General features: G+C 38.7%; 1 protein-coding gene across 1 annotated transcript in view; it reads left to right on the top strand.

The window, feature by feature from the left end:
- Positions 1-4201: 4201 nt before the first annotated feature.
- ddx4 (DEAD (Asp-Glu-Ala-Asp) box polypeptide 4) overlaps positions 4202-5529 on the top strand; it is a 24291-nt gene continuing 22963 nt past the window's right edge. Inside the window, exon 1 of the mRNA XM_037696837.1 lies at positions 4202-4322. The gene's annotated coding sequence lies outside the window, so the exon portion shown is untranslated. The remainder of the gene's footprint in view (positions 4323-5529) is intronic.

Raw genomic sequence — 5529 nt, 5'->3', positions numbered from 1 at the left:
TGCTGATCTGTTTCATGTTGCTGCTGATCTGTTTCAATGTTGATGTGTTCATGCGTGCACATCTGCTCACAGACTCATGTTCATGTTTGTGCTGATGTTCAATGTTTTATGTTATGAGTGCTTAGTGTATATTTAGTTGATGTTTTTCTTAGTTCATATCTTAGATCTTATTACTGTTTTTCTTAGACATTTTATTGTTGGATGTAACTGGGACCCTGTGTACATAATTTCGCTCCACCACATGTACCACATGAGGTGCGAATGACAATAAAGAAACTCTGACTCTGACTCTGACTCTAAAACAATTCCAAACCAAACTGATGCCTTATCTGTAGACATCACCTTGAATGGAGGCCAGATTTTAACTGTAGTCTGCTGCTACCGCCCCCCCTCAGCATCACCTGAGTCATTAACTGCCATGATGGAATTCCTTGGAAATTTAAAATTCAAAGAGATCTTTTTGGCAGGAGACTTCAATACTGATTGGTGTAAGTCGACCCCCCTCTGTGATAAATTCAAGGAATGTTGCCTGTCTCTCAATCTTACCCAATTGATCAACTCTCCCACTAGATTAAACAAAAACCGTCCTGAAAAATCCTCCATCTTAGACCTGTTTCTAACTAATATGCCTCACAAATTCCCTGGTACAGGTGTATTCGCTGATCTTCTGAGTGATCATTGTGTGACAGCTGCTTTAAGAAATAGTAAACTTCCACCTTCTAAGCCCAGATTAATTCAAAAAAGGGATCTGAAACATTTCTGTGAACAGTCATTCCTCTGGGATCTGTCTCACTTTGACTGGCATCGTATTCTGTTAACTGATGACGTGAACTCCGCTTGGAACTATTTCCATAATAATTTCATTTATTTCCTGAACTTACATGCTCCTTTTCGTCAGTTCAGAATAAAGGGACGAGACAGCCCCTGGTTTACTCCAGAGCTAGCTGACCTCCTGCACAGGAGAGATCATCTTTGGGCGGCAGCGAGAAAATCTGACTCAGACACTGATTGGTTGAGTTTTCGACAGATGAGGAATAAATGTACAACTGCTGTCAAAGCAGCAAAACAAAACTATTTCTTATCTCAGACCTCCAAAAATCTAAATGACCCTAACAGATTCTGGAAAACCATCAAATCTCTCTCAGGCACCCCCCAATCATCTGACCTCCCATCACAACTTCTCATTAACTCTGTTCCTGTGTCAAATAAGCACGAGATCCTGAACTGTTTCAACAAACATTTTGTTGCTTCTAGTTCTTTATTTGACACAGTAACTAATGGAAGATCAGCCACTTCACTTAATAACCAAACTTCTACAAATCAAATCCCTCCTACAAGTCAATCCTCAGTTAATCACAGCTTCTCTTTTTCTCCATTCTCAGTCAGTGAGGTCAATAAACTGTTAAAAGATCTTGATCCTAAAAAATCTGCAGGTCCAGATGAACTTCCACCTTATTTCTTAAGGCTGGCTGCTCATATCATCACAGTCCCTGTGACCCACATCTTCAATCTCTCCATAAGACAAAACTCCATCCAGACACTTGAAAACAGCCTTTGTTCTTCTTTGCTGAAGGGAGGTGACCCCCCCTCACTGAACAACTATGGACCAATCTCTAAACTCTGCATTTTAGCCAAGGTTCTAGAAAAACTGATAAACTCTCAAATCAAAAATGACCTGGACTCATTTAACATCTTACCTCCACATCAATCTGGTTTCAGGAAACAACACAGCACAACCACTGCTTCACTGAAGGTTCTTAATGACGTTGTTGAAGCACTGGATGCTAAAGATTATTGTGCTGCACTTTTCTTAGACCTGTCTAAAGATTCTGACACTGTGGATCAGAACATCTTGTGTCATAAACTCTCAGAACTGGTTTTTCAGATCACACCATTGGTTGGTTCTCTAACTATCTTTCAGACCGGAGGCAATGTGTTCAACATAATGGTACTTCCTCCAGTTATTTAACAGTCAACAATGGTGTACCACAAGGCTCAGTCTTAGGACCCACCCTCTTTACAATCTACATACATAATGTAGGTAAAAACATCCCTAATGCATCCATACATTTCTATGCTGATGACACAGTTGTTTATTGTCGAGCTAAAACTGTTGCTAAGGCTTTCCAGCTTTTGAAATCTGCATTCAACATCATCCAGACTGATTTGTTCCGCCTCAAACTTGTCCTAAATGCCGAAAAAACCAAAGGGATGCTTTTTTCAAACAGGAAGTTGGTCCCAGCAGTTCTTCCTCCGATTCTATCCTCAAATGGTGTCCCCATTGAGTTTGTTGATTCCTATAAATATTTGGGTATCTTGGTCGACTCACATCTCTCTTTTAAGCTCCATGTGGAAAACTTGGTAAAGAAACTGAAAGTTAAACTGGGTTTCTTTTTCAGAAACAGATCCTGTCTAACTCTGAATGTTAGGAAACACCTTGTATCTGTGACTTTCCTTCCCTCCATTGATTACGGTGATATTATTTACATGAACGCTCCTACAAGAACCCTGCAGATGTTGGATGCTGCAGATGTTGGATGCTGCAGATGTTGGATGCTGTCTATCATGGTGCACTAAGATTCATAACTGGCTGTAACTACCGTACCCACCACTGCACACTGTATTCACCTTAGAATGAATCTATCTATCTATCTATCTATCTGTCTGTCTGTCTGTCTGTCTGTCTGTCTGTCTGTCTGTCTGTCTGTCTGTCTGTCTGTCTGTCTGTCTGTCTGTCTGTCTATCTATCTATCTATCTATCTATCTATCTATCTATCTATCTATCCATCCATCCATCCATCCATCCATCCATCCATCCATCCATCCATCCATCCATCCATCCATCCGTATTCATCGACTGTACATTTAATTTCCTTTTTGAGACAGTTCAATTCAAGATGGCTGCCATCGCCAACTTTCCTTAAGACATCAAAAGTTTCAGAAAGGTTTTTCACAACTAGTTATTGTCTTCTTAAAGTTTTTATATTTTATAAAACAGTGTTTGTTTGCCTTTAATGAAGTAAAAACAAGAGAAATTACATTTTCTGTGGAATGCTGAATAAACTGAAGAAGGTGAAATAGTTTATAAAGTTAAAAGGAGCTAAACAGTAGCTAAAGAAGCAGAACAAGTATACTGCTTCAGAGGTAAAAGTAGCTAAAGCTTAGCTAAAGCTAAAATGATTAAAACAGTATGAAACCAAAAGGACGTAGTTGCTAAAATCTGAAAAACACTTAAAGCTAAAAACAGCAGAAGGCTAATTAAATGCCACAATACAAAAAGGATAGCTAAAACTTAAAAATGCCAAAAAAGTTAGTTAAAAGATAAAAACATGAAAAGGTTAGGGAAAAGTGAAAACTAATAAAAAGCTATCTTAATGATAAAAAGTAGCAAAATGCTATCTAAAACCTGAACGTATTAAAAGGCTAACTAGAAGCTAAAATGGTCTAATTGGAGGCCATGAATGAAAAGTAGCTAAAAACAGAACAGGTTTGCTGAAGATTTCCAAGTGGACAGGGTTTGGAGGGAGTTGTAGATTCATGATGTGTCTCGATGAGGACAGTCATTAAGAAGTTACAAAAAGACAAATGAACGCGTTACACTCGTCAGAAGCAGCGAGTAGCTGTTTGTTATGCTGATGATGGAGGATTTTTGTCGCATGTGTAAAGTCAGTTAGTGTGAAGTCCTCCGCTGGCTGCCTCAAACATCCAGGAGGTGCTATTTATAAGACTGATGTGGGTTGGCAGGCCTCACGCTCATCAGGTCTTTCAGAAGATAAAACGTTCTCACATAAAGAAACTAACCTGGTTTCATCTGTTTTTACATTTATCTACCTGGATGATCGAGCTTACAAACGTTTTTATAAAAATAAATAGTTAAATTTCTCAAAACACAGAAATAAACCGGAAAGAAGAAACGTGGAGGCTGACTCAGCATTTATTCAATGGGTGTTGCCAGGTTTTACAGCGCCGACATTTTTACTGCAACTGTAAAATCTCTGGATTTATGGGAGAAAATTAGACAGCTGTCCTCCACGCTGCATGGAACAATGAAAAACACGTAAATCAACGTAAAAACATTATGATGGCAGATGTTGGCTGATCATATTAAGAGTTAGATTTACCAGAGTGCGATGAGGCGAGTTAGCGACAGACCTGGCAACCCAGAGGTGCTCTGCAGCTCCTCAGTCAGATCTTCAGACCTGCTGGACCTGGGAGCTTCAGACCTGCTGGACCTGGGAGCTTCAGACCTGTTGGACCTGGGAGCTTCAGACCTGCTGGACATCTGCTGCTGACGCGCTCATCTTTAGGCTTCACACCGGCAGGTAGTGGCGTTTGAACACGTTTAAACAAGCAGTTCACGGTTGTAACGAACTTTTCCTGCTAATTTTATGAAGCTCACCGCAGTTTTCCAATTAATTTTTTCACCTGCGCTTTCTCTTTTTCAAAGACAATATAATTATTATGTTTTTTGTTAAGACAATATAATTATAATCTCTTCGCAAGCTCTATGCACTCATACTGACGTAATAAAACATATTTTAGTTGCATTTTGATGTCGCTAAGTTTAGCTTAGCTAGCCTGCGCACATGATGCGTGGATAAAATACAACGCGCTTTCTTCCTCGTGCTCTGTAGTTTTGTAGTTCGAAGTAAAATAAAATATTTGCGCAGTCTTTTTCTTTTGTAACTTTATTTTATAGTAACTTTGGTGTGTGTTGGTGAGAGGCTGCAGGTGTTTCCGTAATGGCGGCGGAGCTGAAGCCTCCTCAGAAACGTGGCGTTCAGGGTCAACACCGTGTGGGGGAGGGGGGGGGGGGCAGCTCACCGCCTCACAACCGAACCTGCGGCACCGAACACGGTCAGTGGTCTGTGGTGCCGCCCGCTGAAGCTCGGAGTGAAGCCTCGAGCTAACGTGCTAACATTAGCATGGCGGTGGTTGAAGCGCACGTGCGGCGGCTTCCTTTGATCTCAGCTGGCTGCGGTATGGAAGCACATTAGTGCCACTTGTAATGGTCTAATGAGTTAAAATATGATGGTTTAAAGTGTTAATCATGAGTTAAAATATGAATGATTTAAAGTTATAATCATGAGTTAAAATATGAATGATTTAAAGTTATAATCACGAGTTAAAATATGAATGATTTAAAGTTATAATCACGAGTTAAAATATGATGGTTTAAAGTTATAATCATGAGTTAAAATATGATGGTTTAAAGTTATAATCATGAGTTAAAATATGATTGATTTAAAGTTATAATCATGAGTTAAAATATGATGGTTTAAAGTTATAATCATGAGTTAAAATATGATGGTTTAAAGTTATAATCATGAGTTAAAATATGATGGTTTAAAGTTATAATCATGAGTTAAAATATGATTGATTTAAAGTTATAATCATGAGTTAAAATATGATGGTTTAAAGTTATAATCATGAGTTAAAATATGATGGTTTAAAGTTATAATCATGAGTTAAAATATGATGGTTTAAAGTTATAATCATGAGTTAAATATGATTGATTTAAAGTTATAA

This window comes from Nematolebias whitei, chromosome 24 (genome assembly GCF_014905685.2).
Source record: "Nematolebias whitei isolate Nwh7 chromosome 24, NemWhi1, whole genome shotgun sequence".
In the NCBI taxonomy this organism is placed as follows: domain Eukaryota; kingdom Metazoa; phylum Chordata; class Actinopteri; order Cyprinodontiformes; family Rivulidae; genus Nematolebias; species Nematolebias whitei.
This window is presented reverse-complemented; position numbering and strand designations above follow the sequence as displayed.